The sequence below is a fragment of the Bubalus bubalis genome, chromosome 8 (assembly GCF_019923935.1).
Source record: "Bubalus bubalis isolate 160015118507 breed Murrah chromosome 8, NDDB_SH_1, whole genome shotgun sequence".
In the NCBI taxonomy this organism is placed as follows: Eukaryota; Metazoa; Chordata; class Mammalia; order Artiodactyla; family Bovidae; genus Bubalus; species Bubalus bubalis.
Window position 1 is genome coordinate 40,287,230 of NC_059164.1, and position 20,930 is coordinate 40,308,159.

The following is a 20,930-nucleotide window of genomic DNA, read 5'->3' on the forward strand; positions in this document are numbered from 1 at the left end:
AGGTTGGTCATAACTTTCCTTCCAAGGAGTAAGCATCTTTTAATTTCATGGCTGCAATCACCATCTACAGTGATTTTGGAGCCCAAAAAAGTAAAGTCTGGCACTGTTTCCCCATCTATTTCCCATGAAGTGATGGGACCGGCTGCCATGATCTTAGTTTTCTGAATGTTGAGCTTTAAGCCAACTTTTTCACTCTCCTCTTTCACTTTCATCAAGAGGCTTTTGAGTTCCTTTTCACTTTCTGCCATAAGGGTGGTGTCATCTGCATATCTGAGGTTATTGATATTTCTCCCAGCAATCTTGATTCCAGCTTGTGCTTCTTCCAGCCCAGTGTGTCTCATGATAATAATATCATGATAATAGCTAACCTTCTGTTTAATCCTCTGGTTTTTTTTTTTTTTTTTTTTTAGGCCAATCCATCCTTGAAATACTTTTCACTCATGGCTACCAAGGAATGATTTCCTTCTGGTATTCATGTTGCCAAATGACTTCTGGCCTCTTCTAAGTACCCTTCACCTGTTACATTTTGGGTCCATTTCATGTTTTCTTTGAATAATTGCATCAAACTCAGCTCTAATAGTACCTACAAATCAACAGCCATCAATTCTTTATCTCCACCTCTGTCCTCTACTTGGCTCACATTTTAGTAGAGATGGAGTAACTTTTGTGTAGAAATTCACCCTTGTTAGAGATTTAATTTCCCTAAGAAGTCAATTCTTCAAAATTTTTTGCAGCAACCTATGGCTGCTCTTACCTGGCAACTAGAGAAACAGCTGTACCCTAAGTACTAGCCAGGGAGAGAAAAAATAAAATATACCATTATTTAATACATTTTCAATATTAAATATTTGCTCAGTTGAGCAAAACAGTATTTAAAGAGTATCCTCAATGGATATGTGGTATTCCTATAGATGCTCAAAAATGTATCCTCGGATTATGTCAGACCATTAAGGATTCTGATAGATTCCTGAATTGCTTTAATGACCCTCTTTCCAAAGTTACTTTTAGGGAACTGTCTTTGACATAATTAGTTCGTCTCTATTGAGAGTGTAAGCTCCAAGATTCTTATCACTGTGTATACTTAAAACAATATTGAGGATGAGAAGTAAATGGTTTTAAGTATTGGGACAGAGTGATGTCAGCATCGTGGTGGTGCGAGTTGTTCTTTTTTTCTCACTTCTTCGATTTATAACTAACCAGCTATCCATAAGGGGGGTGGAGGGGTAGGGGAGCAACTGAGCAATACATCCATGTGCATTGAATGTGGATGAATCGGACATCTGGGGTCACTGTGAATGAGGGGGGTCATGGTGGGTCCAGCAGGGATCCTGCACAACACTTCTGGCATGAGTGAAGGAGGTGAGTGGGTGTTGACCTAGTGCTACAGCTAGAAAGGTTTTGTGTGTGTGGAGAGAATGGCAGTGACTCAGTGACTCGGGAGGGAAAAGAAAGGGAAGACGACAGACAAAGATCTAAGGAAGGCATTTCCTGCTGACTGTCCCAGGATTCTGTTAAAGGAACCACTCACAAACCTCTGTTGCCCCCCAATTCAAGGATTCCTCTACCAGGCCATGGCACACCCAGAGCCTCAAATACTAACCACACATCTCCTCCACCACTCTATTGCCAGCCTTTTCTTCTTTTTTTCCCCTCTGCCAAGTTTTTGTTTGTTTGTTTGTTTAAATGCACAAGCTCCCCAGCTTAGCAGCCTGTCCCTGCTGATAAGAGAAACAAAAATCTTGTGCTATGGTGCCACCTTCTGGGACAAAAAAGGAAGGCTCCTAATTACTAATCTGTTGGATTGTTGGAATCAAAGCCTTACCTAAATGCGATGTTCACTACTTCAAACGTGACAACACAATTTTGTATCAAAAACTATGAAAAATCACCATAATACAGTATCACAAAAAGAAAATGACTGTTTTTCAGCAGCAGAACCCAAAGACATGGAATAGTGCAATCTACCTGATAAAGAATTCAAAATAACTATAAAGAAATTTAATGTGTTACAAGAAAACCCAGAAAGGCAATATCATAATTTCAGGAATAAAATTAACAAGCAGAAGGAGTGCTCCACCTCAGAGATTGAAATTTTAAAACAGAACCAGGTAAATTCTGGAGCTGGAGAACTCAATAAAGGAGATGAAGAATGCTTTCAAAAACATGCAGAGCAAGAAGATCAGATGGAAGTGAGAATAAGTGAGCTTGAGGATAGGAATATAGAGATGACTCAAGTGGAGCGAGATGACTCAAGAGTAGAGAGAACTAAGATATTTTAAAAGTGAAGAAACCCTACAAGAGGAAAGGCAGATTAATCAGTGTAACAGAAGGGGAAGAGAGGAGAAAGCATATTTAAAGAAATATAGCTGAGAACTTCCCAAACCTGCTGAAGAACTAGATATACAAGTTCATGAAGCTAATAGAGCACCTTATTATCTGAACAGAAAAAGAACTTCTCCAAGACACATTATATTAAATGTGTCAGAAGTCAAAGATAAAGAAATATAAAGGCAACCAGAGAAAAAAGACAAAATCCTACAAAGGAATCCCCATCAGGTAAGAGATTTTTCAGCAGAAACTTTATAGGTCAAGAGAGTAGAAGGACATTCAAAATATTGAAAGCCAAGAAGACTCTACTCATCAAAGTTATCCTTCTGATATAAAAAAGAAATAAAGGCTTTTCTAAAGAAACAAAAGCTGAGAGAGTTCACCACCTCTAGACCCGCCTCCCAAGAAATATTGAAAGGAACTCTTCAGGCTGAAATGAAAAGACAAAAGTACATAAATTTTTAAGGTGATAAATAGAAAGCTGACTCTTTTTACAACAGTATATTAAACACTTAATTATAGCATAAAGATTAAAGGAGAAGAACACTAAAATTAACCATAGTTATACCTGGTGGCTCAAACGGTAAAAAATCTGCCTGCAATACAGGAGACCTGAGTTCAACCCCTGGGTCGGAAAGATTCCCTGGAGAAGGAATTCGCAACCCACTTCAATACTCTTGCCTGGAGAATTCCATGGACTGAGAAGCCTGGCAGGCTACAGTTCATGGGATCACAAAGAGTCAGACTTGACTGAGTGACTAACTTTCACTTTTCACTACAACTTAGTAATGAAATCACAGCATAGAAAGATAATTGATGACCTTAATACAAAAGGAGAAGAGCAAAAGGATAAAACTTTTGCTTTTTATAGGTGAGTGAAGATGAATTGCTATCAGCACAAAAAGTACTGTTTTACCTATGAAATGTTTTATGTAAAACTCATGGTAACCACAAAGCAAAAAAATTTAGAATAGAGACAACAAGTATAAAGAAAGGGAAGCTGAGCAAATCACCATGGAAAACCACCAACTTATAAAGGTAGACAGAAAGAGGAGGAAAAAAAAAAAATGGGGAGAAAAAAATAACCAGAAGGCAGAAGATAAAATAGCAGTAGTAAATCCCTATATATCAATAATCACCCTAAGTGAAAATGGACTGAACCATTAATCAAAAGTTACAGAGTGGCTGGATGAATAAAAAAAGAATAAGCCATTTGCTACCTACCAGAAACTCATCTCATCTCTAAAGAAACATACAGGCTCATGTAAAAGGATGGAAGACAATATTCCAAGCAAATAGAAACCAAAAGAAAGCAGGCAGAGCCATGCTTAGATCAGACAAAACATATTTCAAGTCAAAAAGGGTGACAGGGTATACATCATACACTTTAAATTTATACATTATACCAAATGTATTCAATAAGAGGAAAGAAGTATAAATGCCTCAATAATTTTTATTGATTACATATTGATTTTTGATTGAATATAATTTAAAAATTTACAAACAGATTGGGACAAATTACAAAAGCATCATAGATTACTCAAGTTACTGAGAAATGTATGATTTTTTAAAAATCTACAAATGTCTAGTCCATATTTTTAATTTAAAATCCCATTAAACATTATCTTCATTCAATGTCTCTGGTTAATATACATAAATTAATGTCTAAAGAACCATGAATATAGTTTTAAATATTCTATCATCTGAGCTTGTTAAATCACATATGTTTATATCAGAAGAAATTTGTAATTCACTTGGCATATCAGTTTACAGTAGAGATGGTTAAAACATTATACTCCATCAAAGTGATCCAAACTAGAACAGGTTCATTAGGACTCCTTTTTAATGCAATGAGTGTATTTGCATTTACATTTGTAATGTCTTCATTAGAAGACTTAAAATAAATTATTAATAAAATATTTTCAAGTAAATATGAAAAACATAGACTGATCAGAGGCAATGTTAGAGAGTATAAAGAATATTGACATGGAAGTTATTAAATATGAATGCAATCTAGTCAATTTTGCTACTGATCAGCTGGAAAAGTTGTTTCATATAAGCCTTAGTTTTCATTTACTTATCTGTAAAAAAGACGCTTACTCCTTGGAAGAAAAGTTATGACCAACCTAGACAGCATATTCGGAGAAGACAATGTCACCCCACACAGTACTCTTGCCTGGAAAAATCCCATGGATGGAGGAGCCTGGTAGGCTGCAGTCCATGAGGTCGCTGATGGTTGGACACGACTGAGCGACTTCACTTTCACTTTTCACTTTCATGCATTGGAGAAGGAAATGGCAACCCACTCCAGTGTTCTTGCCTGGAGAATCCCAGGGACAGGGGAGCCTGGTGGGCTTCCATCTATGGGGTCGCACAGAGTTGGACACGACTGAAGCAACTTAGCAGCAGCAGACAGCAAATTAAAAAGCAGAGACACTACTTTGCCAACAAAGGTCCGTCTAGTCAAGGCTATGGTTTTTCCATTGGTCATGTATGGATATGAGATTTGGACTATAAAGAAAGCTGAGCACCGAAGAATTGATGGCTTTGAACTGTGGTGTTGGAGAAGACTCTTGAGAGTCCCTTGGACTGCAAGGAGATCCAACCAGTCCATCCTAAAGGAGATCAGTCCTGGGTGTTCTTTGGAAGGATTGATGTTGAAGGTGAAAATCCAATACTCTGGCCACCTGATGTGAAGAGCTGACTCATTGGAAAAGACTCTGATGCTGGGAAAGATTGAGGGCAGGAGGAGAAGGGGACAACAGAGGATGAGATGGTTGGATGGCATCACTGACTCAATGGACATGGGTTTGGGTGAACTCCAGGTGTTGGTTATGGACATGGAGGCCTGGTGTGCTGCAGTTCATGGGGTCACAAAGAGTTGGACACAACTGAGCAACTGAACTGAAAGAAGACTTTAGAAGGTAATTTATGTCCTAGTTTTATCATTCTCAATCATTGCTTGATTATACTTCATTTAACTTTGCAGCCAAATCCAAATTTAATTGCTCTTGTTACTAAGCCCTCTTTATTAGGAAATGATGCCAGTCTTGACAGTGCTAACAAGAGCAATGGGCATGTCTTATGTAGAAAATGTATACTGAAAGTACAAACTGTGTGATTCACTAGGCAACTGAGGGAAATAAAATGGTTACATTTTTGAGCCATCAGAATGAATGAGATGTCTCTTTTCTTCCTTTCTCTGTTAACTTGACTAGTAATCAATGCTCATGCTTATTTCAAGAGTAACTGATAAAAGATAGAGAGAAACTGTCATATTATTCCATTTGATAAATTCAGTACCAACTTGCCATATTTTTAATCAAAAATTATATTATGATAGTACACATAAATTATAAAAATTTTTAAGCCAATATATGAAGCAGGAAGAAAAGCTAAGATCTTAACTGCATATCAAGAGATTGGTGGTGGTTTAGTCACTCAGTTGTGTCTGCTGCTGCTTGCTAAGTCGCTTCAGTTGTGTCCGACTCTGTGCGACCCCATAGACGGCAGCCCACCAGGCTCCGCCGTCCCCGGGATTCTCCAGGCAAGAACACTGGAGTGAGTTGCCATTTCCTTCTCCAATGAAGGAAAGTGAAAAGTGAAAGTGAAGCCTCTCAGTCTTGTCCGACTCCGAGTGACCCCATGGACTGCAGCCTACCAGGCTCCTCCGTCCATGGGATTTTCCAGGCAGAAGTAGTGGAGTGGGGTGCCATCTTGCTATACCATGGCCTGTAGCCCACCCGCTCTCTGTCCATGGGATTTTCCAGGCAAGAATACTGGAGTGGTTTACCATTTCCTTCTCCAGGCAATCTTCCCAACCCAGAGATTGACCCTGGGTCTTCTGCACTGCAGGCAGATTCTTTACCAACTGAGCTTGACTTGCCAGGAAGGTAGTGTTGGTAGTGGGTGTGTGCTAAGTCACTACAGTCGCATCAGCTCTTTGCGAACTATGGACTGTAGCCCTCCAGGCTCCTCTGCCCATGGGATTCTCCAGGCAAGATTACTGTCATGGGTTGCCATGCCCTCTTCCAGGGGATCTTCCCAATCCAGGGATCAAACCCACATCTTTCATGTCTCCTGCACTGGCAGGTAGGTTCTTTACCATTAGCACTACCTGGGAAGCCTGGCTAGTAGCTAAGAGTATCCCGAAAGCCAGGTTGTCTGCTAAATCCCAGCTTTACAAAAATGCTATTTCAGGCTCTTTCTTTTGTGATGTAGTGTCTGTAATAATATTATTTATATATTTATACATATATTTTACAAGTTTCAGAATGATATCATTATTACACTTCCTCTTTAATGCTGAGAATTTTCCCCAAAACTATTAAAGTCAGTCATTTAATAATATTTTAAAACTAGGACAGATTATAAAGGTATTACAGAATCTTTAAAAAAAAATGTCTGTTTTCCAAAAACCATACATGACTATTCTACATAATAATGATAAATTTATGTTTATTTTGATATATTATGAAACATGTTCTCAGCAATGTCTCAATTGAAAGGTTTAAATATTAATATACTGCAACTAATGAACGCACCTTAATTGATTCAGCAATCCCACTAATGAGTATTTAGCTTGGCTCTAGTACTTGGAGCTTCCTAGGTGGCTCAGTGGTAAAGGATCTGCCTGCCAATGCAGGAAGCACAAGAGACATAGGTTTGATCCCTGGGTCTGGAAGATCCCCTGGAGTAGGAAATGGCAACCCATTCCAGTGTTGCTGCCTAGAAAATCCATGGACAAAGGAGCCTGGCAGGCTACCTTCCATGCAGTTGCAAAGAGTTTGACATGACTGAGCAAATGAGCACTGCACTTAGTATTTTAGTATGATAACTAATTCTTTTATTAATAAAATGGACTGACTTCAGTCCAAGTACACACATTGCTCATTCTTCTTTACAAAATAAGATGTATAACTATTTGATAGTACAACTTGGAAAATCTTTATTGATCATATTCTCCATATTCATCTAAATAAAATTCTAAAAAAATACTCCTAAAATTTTTGAAACACTAAAGCATTCACATGTTCTCATACAAGAAAAATCAAATTTTACAGTGATATAGCTTGATGAGAGAAGATTCACAGTTCCCCATGTTTCCTTAGCATTCAATCACATTCTTGCATATGCATGTCCCAGTTATAATTTACTGATGTTTTAAAATATTGGATTCCAACTACATAGTCAAAATGTTTGATGATTTTCTTAGCTATTATTCCAGCGAGGGAAGAAAGAAATCTGAGTGGGTCATTAGACATACCATGTCATGTTAGTCAATTTTTATTCTTTTGTAATCTATCATTTAAATATTAGTTTATGTCATATATAGTTCTTAAGTATATTAACCCCTTTATCCAGAATGCTATTTCTTAGTCACATCTCATCATGCTATGCTATGCTATGCTAAGTCGCTTCAGTCGTGTCTGAGTCTATGCGACCCCATAGACGGCAGCCCAGCAGGCTCCGCCGTCCCTGGGATTCTCCAGGCAAGAATACTGGAGTGGGTTGCCATTTCCTTCTCCAATGCATGCAAGAGAAAAGTGAAACTGAAGTTGCTCAGTCATGTCCGACTCAGCGACCCCATGGACTGCAGCCCACCAGGCTCCTCCGTCCATGGGATTTTCCAGGCAGGAGTACTGGAGTGGGTGCCATTGCCTTCTCCAATCATAGTATTTAATAAAAGGTCTACTGTCATCACTGAAGATTCAGCTCCTTTTTGGACCTATTCTGTACAGCCTTTCTTCATTCTTATTATCAAGAAGAGTTTGTCGTTCTCCCTGATTGCACCTTGCATTTCAAATATCTGTCATATTGTTCTTTTCATGCTACATAAACTCTCTTCTTTCATACTCCTCTGTAATATTTGAGGTCCTTAAAGGCAGGATTCATTTTGAATGAATCATCCAAGGACTTAGCACTTTATCATCTTTGTATACTTAGCATTAAGCCAGTGCTTGTGCTGGGTGCTAACAATGAATGAACAGAAGAATAGATGTTCTGTAGGCATTTAATTAAGGAGCATTATTAAAATGTCTCATACCATTTTAATTTCAAGCTCTAAAGGAAGATGTTACTACAGAGAGTATTATTTAAAAGTAGTTGTTTTATTCTTTTCTATTTTATAGACATAGTTCTCAAAAATATATTGAGAAAGGAATATAAAATGATGATTGGCCATCTTGCAAGAATGGAATTTTTATAAATTCATCCCTGGCACAGAGAAAATTGTGATCACAACCTGTCACCATTCTAAACATCATTTTTGCGGTTTTGAAGAAAATATATCTGGTGGAGATTAATTTTAGAAGGACAAAACCACCCTGATTTCTTAAATGGGAATGGAAAATTCCCTGCACTACCACCACCACATCAAGGTTGGCCACAGAAATGTTCTTAAATGTATTGCATGTGCTAGAGATATTTGTATTTGTAAAGTTACCACAGCAATAACTACACACAGTACAAATTCAAGAAGATGTTTCAAAATCAAATGCAGGCCTAGAGGAAACCTAAAAAACACTGAAGGAAAACAAACATGAATATTTATATCCCTGGTGAATGTTTATTTTAATTGTGGTTTAGTGAAGCCACTTTTTTTTTTTTTTTAATCACACAAAAGTTCATAGGAAGCTAAAGGTGAATGTGGAGGAGCGGGTGTCCCTCCTCATTCTCCCCGCACACATGGCTTGGCCTCTTGCCAGTCAACTTCTGCTCGGTTTCAGGCAAGATTCGTTTGATGACTGATAATGCTGGACCCCTGTCAAGGGTTTTCTTTTTGGTAGAGACTTGTGGAAGAGGTGTCATCAAGATCTAAAAGAAATGCATCTTTAACTGAAAAATTTCAACTTGATTCTAGCAGTAGTACATGGTGATAGCTTTTTAGGAGGACCTCATTCTTAACTGAAATCACATTCTGCTGCTGCTAATATATTTATGCTACACCATAAACTGACTCTCTGTAAACAAAACAAAACCAAAAAAACCTGCTCTCTCTCAAGCAATATTTTCTTTCTGTTAGATATTATTTCCTTCTCTCTCTCTTTTTTTTTTTTGAGCTGGCTAGAACCATGGATAGAAGGAAGCAAATCGAATGGGAGAAATGTAACATAATAATGCTACAGTTTTATAGTGGTATATTTTTATGAATTCTCTCATGGACAGTATTGATCACCAAAAAAAGTTTTGGTGTAAGTAAGGTATACGTTGTCATCATCCTAATTTTCAGGTGAATCTAATGACTCACTAAAGTCTTTCAGTGAAATCAACTAACAGAACTAGACATGGAATCCAATAATTTGGAGAAGGCAATGGCGCCCCACTCCAGTGTTCTTGCCTGGAAAATCCCATGGACGGAGGAGCCTGGTAGGCTACAGTTCATGAGGTCGCTACGAGTCGGACATGACTGAGTGACTTCACTTTCAGTTTTCACTTTCATGCACTGGAGAAGGAAATGGCAACCCACTCCAGTGTTCTTGCCTGGAGAATCCCAGGGACGGGGGAGCCTGGTGGGCTGCCGTCTTATGGGGTCGCACAGAGTAGGACGCGACTGAAGCGACTTAGCAGCAGCAGCAGCAGCAGCCATGGAATCCAATAGTTTGTAATTCTACATCCTTAGTCCATCAAAAAAACAAACAAACTCAGACTTCAAAAAGGACAGCAAATAAAATCAGTTAATACTGAAACATTCTTATCTATGCTGAACCAGTCCTCTTAACCACACAGCTGTAAAGACTTAAACAGAGAAGCCACATAGGATGAACTCCATTCAAAGAGGAAGTGCTTCCCACAGTGTTGAAGGTCCTCTTTCATAGGCACAGGACAGTAATGGTAAGATAATTAGTCATGTTTTAAGAATAATCCCGAACCCAGAGTCAAGGTCTTAAAGGATGTAAACAACCAAGTGTAACCCTGAGTCTAGGGAGAAGGGTCTTTTTGTTTAACTACATAGCCTGGGATATCTCATATTCATTTCCTCTGAAACAACAGCAATGTTGTATCTTTCCCACCCCCACTTCTTTGCTACACTTAATTCCTGCTACATTACATTCTTTGCATGATTAGGTGTGCTAAATCGCTTCAGTCACGTCTGACTGTGTGCAACCCTATGGACTATAGCCCACCAAGCTCCTCTGTTCATGGGATTCTCCAGGCAAGAATACTGAAGAGGGTTGCCATGCCCTCCTCCAGGGGATCTTCCCGACCCAGGGATCAAACCCATGTCTTTTTTGTCTCCTGCATTGGCAGGCAGGTTCTTTACTACTAGCTCCATTTGGGAAGCCCCATGATTAGGAAGGCATACTATAAATCAGACTTTCATTTGTGAGCATTTGTTCCTTCATTTCTGCAATATAATGGCTATTTGTCTTCAACTCCACTGATAACTACACTTTGCTTTTACAATTTGCATTCAGTTTTACTTGCTCATTATTGCAGACATTTACCAAATTAATAATATATTCTATAGCCACCAAAAATCCCTGGACATTCTAAAAATGTACTGATGGATAAAGATATGAAAAATACTTTAGAGCATGCTAAAAGAATGCTCTTCATCCCAAAACAATGCCACTTATAGGATTCAACAGAGTAAAACATTTGTGTGTAAATAATTTTATAAGTATGTCATAAATTTTGAAGAATTCAGAAAAGGAAAATATATTCCATTCTTTCCATGTTCAGTACACTGAAATGTATGCCAGTTTCAGTTATGACACGTTACTCTGTGGGAGGCAATGTATATTCATATGTATATATAAAGAATTAATAGTTTCATGGACTGCAAGAATGTCAACCCTTTCAACCAGCAGATGGCAGAAATAAAGCTACAGAACTTTAGAATCTGAAGATTCAGAAAAATATAACAGCAGTATCCATCTTAATTTTTTTCAGTTGAACAGACATAAGACACTTTGGTGCAAAATTCCATGTGTGAAGCAGAAAAAAATTTTGATTAACAACTTTCCATTTAAATGGGTTGCCAATTCATTAGATTTTTTTCATTTAGATTGTGGAGGCTTTTAAAAGAACGATTTTTAAAGACAAACTACAATCAACCCTAGACGATAAAAGAGTTGCCCATTCCATCAGCATCTCCTTTTGGAAGTCATTCTAAATCAATCCGACCTGTTTTGAACCATGGACTCGCCTTGTTTCACTTTTTCAACCACCTAGCCTTCTCATTTTTCCAAAATGGATCAGTTGTCTATGTATCTGCAATGCTCTAGATGGCTGGTGCCGGGAGCCGGCGAGAGACATTCCACTCGTGACAAAGGTCATGAGGAAGGGGGCTCGGCATACGCAAAGGCGGGATCAAGCCTCGGGAGTGCCCCCGGATATTCTCGAGCATCTACCCCCCAAAAAACCAGAGTCTGCCTACTTTATTGCTTTGTGCTCTCACCTCTGACTTTACTGGGGGCTGTCCCCCACCACCATCTCGCTCTCTCTGTCAAAGAGTTAACTTACAGCTCCAATTAATAAAGTTCCTGGGCAATTAGGAGTGTTTAAATCCAAACCCCTCAGATGGCTCTCTAACTCGCCTGACAAGTTTACCCGGACACCTACAGCTATGCATACGATTGTTTACAGTCTCCCAGCCTCCAGAGGCACGGGAAGCTTAAGATATTCAAATAGCTTAGAGCCTCTCAGAGAATTAGAAACTGTCAGAATAAAACTAGTAAGAGATTTCATTGATGAGCCAATGTTTGTTGCCAAGTTTTCACATCCCTTGAATTGTATCCTTGAATATGCATTAATTAATATAGTTGGTATGTAGAAAAAATAAGTAGTGGCCTTGGTGTTAGTAACTTTAGACCCTTAAGGTAGTAAATTCTTTCCTTTGTAAACCCATTACACATCCACCCTATAGGAACGTAATCTTATCTTCGGAGGATGGCACCAAACCTTAAAATAATTACTCTTAGAGAAAATAAGTCTTTGTTGATAAGTCCTTGTCAAGAGTCATAAAATGTTAATAGGCCTCTGGCCAGAAGATGATGTAAATCACCTAAACCATTTGTATACGATAAATCTGCAGGAAAGAAACCCTGGTTTTTGATAAGCATCAAAGACTGCTGATTTTGCATCCCCTATTGTCCTCTATGTGTAACTTAGGGTATAAAAGCCCCTGTTGAAAATAAAGCTATGGGCCTTGCTCACCAACGCTTGGTCTCCCCATGTCATTCTTCCCTTTAACTTCTAGCTGAGTGTCCATCTGGAGCGTGGATGTCCTCTGCGACCATTTATTTGCCTGGGCTTCTAAGACCCACTCGAGAAGGTGTCTAAGGTGGGGCACCTTCCGCTATTCGAGAGGGCGCCTGCGGCCTCCGTGGTCAGAGCTAACCTGGTGTCACGGGTTATATTGATTTTCTGCGTAAACCAAGCCACTCAGCTTCTTTTCTCCACTGAATTTTCCTACTGAGCTATCCTCATTCTATTCCTCTTTATTATATCTAATTAACATTTGAATAGGCCGCCTAGCCGTCTCTCCTTCGAAGACCCTGGATCAGCCGGGGCTGGACCCCGGCAGGCTGGATTTGCTTAATCATTCTGCCATACATGATAGCATGTTTTCTTGTGATTTCCAGTACTGACAGTATGGGTCTTTTGATTTGTTGTACTAATTTTTATGTATTAGATAGTTGTAATAACCATAAATGGAGAAGGAAATGGCAACCCACTCCAGTATTCTTGCCTGGGAAATCCCGTGGCAGAGGAGCCTAGCAGGATACAGTCCACAGGGTTACAGAAAGACAAGACTTAACAACTAAACAACAACAAAAGAATCCTTAAAAACAATAATAAAGAGGAAATGTTGCTATACCATATATAAACTTTGATTCTAAGAGTCCAGAGTTCTCATTACAGTGGTATAAGTTTTAATATTTCAATATTTCTATTATCTTCTATAAGAGATACAATGAAAGAGATACTGAGCTGATCAAATTAAATGGCTGCTATGAGCTCTGATAACTTGACTTCCTTAGATTAGCTAGAATTTTAAATATCTTCAGTGTAACATTATATTAACATAAATTAACAGTAGCAATGATGTGAAGTGTTGACTGGGTACTAGAAAGTTTTCCAAGCATTTTAAAGGATTCAAAAATTTAACTTTATAACAACCCATGAAATAAACACAATGAAATAACCCTATTTTATATTTTAAGATGCTGAGGCATATTTAAAATACATTATTTGTGGTTTTTATTCAGTCACTAAGTCATGTCCAACTCTTTGTGACCCTGTGGACTGTAGCCCACCAGGCTCCTCTGTCTGCAGGATTCTCCAGGCAAGAATACTGGAGTGGGTTGACATTTCCTTCTCCAGGGGGTTTTCCTGGACCAGGAATTGAACTCATATCTCCTGCACTGTCAAGCAGATTCTTTACCACTGAGTAACCAGGGAAGCCCCAAATCCCAAAAGTAATATGTAGTCTAGTCTCTACTTATACCTAGGGTCATTTATTCTCCACTTTCTGCCCTTAACCATTGCTCCATTCACCTGAACTACACTATTAAAAATCAGGTGTTTATCTGAAACTTTATTCAAATATTTATTAAATGCCTTTTTGATACCAAGGATTGAATATTCATAGAAAAGATTTAAAATGGACTCCATCTTGTAAGGCAGACAGTCTGGTAGGGAACTGAGAGATGTGATTAGTAAGGACAATAAGGCTTTATGTGTGTCATGACAGTTTTGTATAACATATAAGAACAACAATAAAAAAGACTAGATACATTTCCCATAAGGTACTTTGTCCAAGTGTCTTCTGACAGGTGACAAGAGAAGTGTTTTAACACAAAGGAGAAAAAGCATACACATGTGCAGAAGTACTGAAGAGCTGCACATATAAGCAGTTGATTATTTTAGGAGTTCAAGTTTAAAAACTGTGTACCATGGGCATACATATTTAATCAAAATACATTGAATGGTACTTAATGACTGTGCATTTCACTATATATAAATATTTCAAGTTTTAAAAAATTGGTTGCTAATTTTAAAAAGATGAGTTTGGAGGGTCAGGAAGAGGCCTTAGCATAGTTGGTTCTGCAGAACATCCTAAGGAGAGTGCATTGGAGTATACACATTGGGGAACTTCCAAAGGATTTTAAATAAGGAAATCACATGACCAAAAATGTTCTAGGAAATCATCGTGGGGGCAGAGTGAGGATAGACTGGAGCGACATAAGGCCAGAGATAAACAGACCACATAGGAGACTACTGTAATAGTGAAGCACAGAATGATGAGGACAGCTGCAAATGAAATAAAGAGCTTCAAATAAAATGAAATAAAAATGAGTGTGAAGTTATTTGGATATGCAGTTTACTAATGTGCTGAAGAACGCAATCTGGTGCACATGAGGTAAAATTATAATGAACCAGATGTGAACAAGCTTGCCTACTTGGACTAGAGAGAATGTGGTGAGGATGATAACAGATTATATTAGTTCCTTTGCTGATCACCTTGATTTTCTGTATATGGTAATGTGGGAAGTCACAAGTCATCTCTAGAGAGAGAAGGTTATAACCATCAGTACCGTGTGTCCACATTCTGCTACTGCTAAGTTGCTTCAGTTGTGTCCAACTCTGTGCAACCCCATAGATGGCAGCCCACCAGGCTCCCCTGTCCCTGGGATTCTCCAGGCAAGAACACTGGAGTGGGTTGCCATTTCCTTCTCCAGTGTCCACATTCAGTCGTGTCCAACTCTGCAACACCCCCATGGACAGTAGCCCACCAGGCTCCTTTGTCAATGGAATTTTCCAGACAAGAATACTGGAGTGGGCTGCCATTTCCTATTCCAGGATAACTTCCTGATGCAGGGATCAAATTGGCACCTCTTAAGTCTCTGGAATTGGCAAGCAGATTCTTTACCTGGGAAGCTTCTATAAACATGCAGGGAGACAATTTTAGACAACAGTGAGAATTTTTAACAACAGCTACAGAGAATAAAAAAAAGTGCATTGACCAGAAACAAGTAAAATATGCCCACTTCTGACAGGGAGTTTAGGGATTAAGTAGTGATAGTTACAGAGAAAACTAAGGGGGTGAGGTGAGAGAGAAAATGAATCATTAACTAATATTTAATTTTCCAGTGAAGAGGTATCATAACACACACACACAAGTGTAGTATATCACATACTCAGCTGTGAGTAATAATCAGTAATATAAATACTAAATCTTGAAGGGAGACAGTATGAGTAGGGACATGGGCATATGTGAGTAATAAAGATTCTTCCTGGGAAGAAGTTAACAGCAAGTACCTCAGTTCAGTTCAGTTCAGTCACCCAGTCTTTTCTGACTCTTTGCAACCCCAAGGATTGCAGCATACCACGTCTCACTGTCCATCACCAAATCCCAGAGTTTACTGAAATTCATGTCCATTGAATCGGTGATGCAATCCAACAATCTCATCCTCTGTCGTTCCCTTCTTCTCCCATCTTCAATCTTTCCCAGCATCAGGGTCTTTTCAAATGAGTCAGCTCTTAACATCAGGTAGTGAAAGTACTGGAGTTTCAGCTTCAACATCAGTCCTTCCAATGAACACCCAGGACTGATCTCCTTTAGGACGGACTGGTTGGATCTCCTAGGAGACCAAGGAACTCTCAAAAGTCTTCTCCAACACCACAGTTCAAAAGCACCAATTCTTCGGCTCACAGCTTTCTTTATACTCCAACTCTCACATCCATACATGACTACTGCAAAAACATAGCCTTGACTAGATGGACCTTTGTTGGAAAAGTTATGTCTTTGCTTTTTAATATGCTGCCTAGGTTGGTCATAATTTTTCTTCCAAGGAGCAAGTGTCTTTTAATTTCATGGCTGAAATCACCATTTGAAGTGATTTTTGGAGCCCCCCAAAATAAAGTCTGTCACTGTTTCTACTGTTTCCCCATCTATTTGCCATGAAGTGATGGGACCAGATGCCATGATCTTAGTTTTCTGAATGTTGAGATTTAAGCCAACTTTTTCACTCTCCTCTTTCACTTTCATCAAGAGGCTCTTCAGTTATTCTTTGCCTTCAGCCATAAGAATAGTGTCATCTGCATATCTGAGGTTATTGATATTTCTCCTGGAAATCTTGATTTGAGCTTGTCCTTCATCCAGCCAAGCATTTCTCATGATGTACTCTGCATATAAGTATAATAAGCAGGGTGACAATATACAGCCTTGACATACTCCTTTTCCTATTTGGAACCAGTCTGTTGTTCCATGTCCAGTTCTAACTGTTGCTTCCTGTCCTGCATACAGATTTCTCAAGAGGCAGAAAAGGTGGTGTGGTATACCCATCTCTTTCAGAATTTTCCACAGTTTATTGTGATCACACAGTCAAAGGCTTTGGCATAGTCAATAAAGCAGAAGTAGTTGATTTTCTGCAACTCTTTTTGCTTTTTTGATAATCCAACAGATGTTGGCAATTTGATCTCTGGTTCCTCTGCTTTTTCCAAATCCAGTTTGAACACCTGAAATTTCATGGTTCAGGCACTATTGAAGCCTGACTTGGAGAATTTTGAGATTTACTTTGCTAGCATGTGAGATGAGTGCAATTGTGCAGTAGTTTGAAGATTCTTTGGCATTGCCTTTCTTTGGTATTGGAATGAGAACTGACCCTTTCCAGTCCTTTGGCCACTGCTGAGTTTTCCAGATTTGCTGGCATATTGAGTGCAGCACTTTCACAGCATCATCTTATACAACTTGAAGTAGCTCAACTGGAATTCCATCACCTCCACTAGCTTTGCTCATAGTGATGCTTCCCAAGGCCCACGTGACTTCGCATTCCATGATGTCTGGCTCTAGGTGAGTGATCACACCATTGTGATTATCTGGGTCATGAAGATCTTTTTTGTATAGTTCTTCTGTGTATTCTTGCCACCTCTTCTGAATATCTTCTACATCTGTTAGGTCGATAATATTTCTGTCCTTTGTTGAGCCCATCCTTGCATAAAATGGTCCCTTAGTATCTCTAATTTTCTTGAAGAGATCTCTAGTCTTTCCCATTCTATTGTTTTCCTCTATTTCTTTGCACTGATCACTGAGGAAGGCTTTCTTATCTCTCGTTGTTCTTTGGAACTCTGCATTCAAATGGGTATATCTTTCCTTTTCTCCTTTGCTTTTCACTTCTCTTCTTTTCACAGCTATTTGTATAGGCCTCCTCAGACAGCCATTTTTCTTTTTTGCATTTCTCTTTCTTGGGGATCGTCTTGATCCCTACCTCCTGTACAATGTCATGATCCTCCATTCATAGTTGTTCAGGCACTGTGTCTATCAGATCTAATCCCTTGAATCTATTTCTCACTTCTGCTATATAATCATAAGGGATTCAATTTAGGTCATACCTGAATGGTCGAGTGTTTTCCATACTTTCTTCAATTTAAGTCTGAATTTGGCAATAAGGAGTTCATGGTCTGAGCCACAGTCAGCTCCTGGTCTTGTTTTTGCTGACTGTATAGAGCTTCTCTATCTTTGGCTTCAAAGAATATAATCAATCTGATTTTGGTATTGACCATCTGGTGATGTCCATGTCTGGAGTCTTCTCTTGTGTTGTTGGAAGAGGGTGTTTGCTATGACCAGTGCATTCCTTTGGCAAAACTCTATTAGCCTTTGCCCTGCTTCATTCTGTACTCCAGGGCCAGGTTTGCCTGTCACTCCAGGTATTTCTTGCCTTCCTACTTTTGCATTCCAGTTCCCTATAATGAAAAGGATATCTTTTTGGGTCTTCATTCTAGAAGGTCTTGTAGGTCTTCATAGAACCATTCAACTTCAGCTTCTTCAGCATTACTGGTCGGGGCCTAGACTTGGATTATTGTGGTATTGAATGGTTTGTCTTGGAACCAAACAGAGATCATTCTGTCATTTTTGAGACTGAATCCAAGTACTGCATTTAGGACTCTTTTGTTGACTAGGATGGCTACTCCAAGTCTTCTAATGGATTCTTGCCCATGATGGTAGATATAATGGTCTTCTGAGTTAAATTCACACATTCCAGTCCATTTTAGTTCTCTGATTTCTAAAATGTCAATGTTCACCCTTGCCATCTCCAATTTGACCACTTCCAAAATGGCACCCCACTCCAGTACTCTTGCCTGGAAAATCCCATGGATGGAGGAGACTGATAGGCTGCAGTCCATGGGTTCGCTGAGGGTCGGACACAACTGAGCGACTTCACTTTCACTTTTCACTTGCATGCATTGGAGAAGGAAATGGCAACCCACTCCAGTGTTCTTGCCTGGAGAATCCCAGGGACAGGGGACCCTGGTGGGCTGCCGTCTATGGGGTCGCACAGAGTCGGACACGACTGAAGTGACTTAGCAGCAGCAGCAGCAATTTGCCTTGATTCATGGACCTAACATTCCAGGTTCCTATGCAATACTGCTCTTTACAGCATTGTAGTTTGCATCTATCACCAGTCACATCCACAACTGAGTGTTGTTTTTGCTTTGGCTCTGTCTCTTCATTCTTTCTGGAATTGTTCTTTACTGATCTCCAGCAGCATATTGGGCACCTTCCAACCTGGGAGTTCATCTTTCAGTGTCCTATCTTTTTGCCTTTCCTACTGTTCATGAGGTTCTCAAGGCAAGAATACTAAAGTGGTTTGCCATTCCCTTCTCCTCTGAACTACATTTTGTCAGAACTCTTCACCACTACCTGTCCGTCTTGGTGGCCCTACACAGCATGGCTCATAGTTTCATTGAGTTAGACAAGGCTGTGGTCCATGTGATCAGATTGGTTAGTTTTCTGTGATTGTGGTTTTCAGTCTGTCTGCCCTTTGATGGAGAAGGATAAGAGGCTTATGGAAGCTTCCTGATGGGAGAGACTGACTGAGGGGGAAACTGGGTCTTGTTCTGATGGGTGGGGCCATGCTCAGTAAATCTTTAATCCAATTTTCTGTTTATGGGTGGAGCTGTGTTCCCTCCCTGCTATTTACCTGGGGCCAAACTATGATGGAAGTAATAGTCTATGTACATATACATATATATATATACATATATATACATATATATATATATATACACACACACACACACACACACACAAGTTATTTAAAAATCTGGGGGCAAATTCTAAAAGAAATAGCTAAGAACTGAAAGTGTTGCCTCTAGGGCAGGAGATGAGGCTTGGCACTTTGGAGACTAGATTTCTCTAGTAAGCTATGCAGAAATTTTTACATTTTTAGTATATATCCATGTATCACTTCAATAAAGATATGAATTAAATGTAAAAAAAAGTTTTTAAAGAAATCAAGTAGTGGATTGGAAATCATCTTAGGGATTTAGGAGATGCCACATTTGCTTTGAGACTCTGTGGCACATAGAATGTGGGCAGATTGTTCTCCACAAGCTGTGAGTCTGAGGAGCTGGTGTGATCAAGAGCAAGAGGAGCTGTGCTTAACGCGTGGAGGTGTAAAGTACCTGAGGATGTAGGGAAGTTAGCTTAAAAAAAAGAAAGAAAGAAAGAAAACAAAATCAGGTTTCTGGAGTGTAAAATGAGGAAAATCTGGAAGACTCACACAATATATATAAAATACATGTAATATAGTCCTCTTAAGTAGGATTAAGAATAGTTATAATAATAGAGCAATAAAAATTAACAGATAAATGGGATTTTTTTGGCAAATGAATGATGTGGCAGAAAAAATAAATTCCTTGGTACAGTTCAAGAACTGTATTTTGATGTTGACCTTTGAGACATTAAGTCCAAAGCTTAGTGACTCCCCTACCCATGATGTTAAACTTAGTAATAGATACTTACTAAAGACAAAAGGAAGAAGAGAAAAATATTAAACACACACACAAACACACAGGATTCCTTACCTTGGACAGTGATGTTGTTAACGTAACAGCCCAGAAGACTGCTGAACAATTTAGAACAGTTCCGGAACCATTCTGTCCTAACATGCCATACAAGTTGACAATTCAACTAACAAAATTCATGCCTCAAAGTCAGAATAAAACATGCAAATGTTAATAGGATCGCATTTTCCTAGCCAAGGGGGTGGGGGAATAGCAAGGCAGAGCACAGAGCTGAGGGTCAGGAGTGCAGAGGCAGTTCTTTGCCTCCAGGCAATCATGAATTTGCTGAGTGAAGTCAAGCGGAGCACTCCACTGAAAAACATTCTTTCATTTGCCCATGGTGCTTGTTTGTGGTTTCTTTTTTTCTTCTTCTGACCTTCCAATAATTCATTCAAGAAAGGAATACCTCAAAAGTAGGTCAGCTCCAATCCACACAGTTTGGAACACTTATAAATATTTAACATTTACAAATGTTTAAGTGACTGAGAGAACTAGATTACGTTTTAAAGAATGTACACCTGTTGTAAGTGATGGACGTTCAACTTCATCTTTTCCTTGATCTCACTTCGTTTAGGGATTTAAGAATCCTAAAACCTTGAGAAGAGAGATTCCCTCACCTCACCCCAAGGTTTCTATTATTCTATTAGGTAGGAAGTTAGGTATGAGCAAAGGAGGGATGGCCTTGCTGAAAATGATGCAAGTTGACCTCAAAATCTCACCCCAGAGACACCCAAGATAGCCCACAGATATGCTACAATAATAATCACAGAGACTTTTCCAACTCCTGCACATGTGCCGTCTGCACA

General features: G+C 39.1%; 1 long non-coding RNA gene across 2 annotated transcripts in view; it reads right to left on the minus strand.

Moving 5' to 3' along the window:
- Positions 1 to 9,106: 9,106 nt before the first annotated feature.
- The window catches only part of LOC123334690, a 62,733-nt gene continuing 50,909 nt past the window's right edge, over positions 9,107 to 20,930 (minus strand). For both annotated transcript variants that reach the window (XR_006552741.2, XR_006552740.2), the window contains one exon: positions 9,107 to 9,144. This is a non-coding gene — a long non-coding RNA (uncharacterized LOC123334690). The remainder of the gene's footprint in view (positions 9,145 to 20,930) is intronic.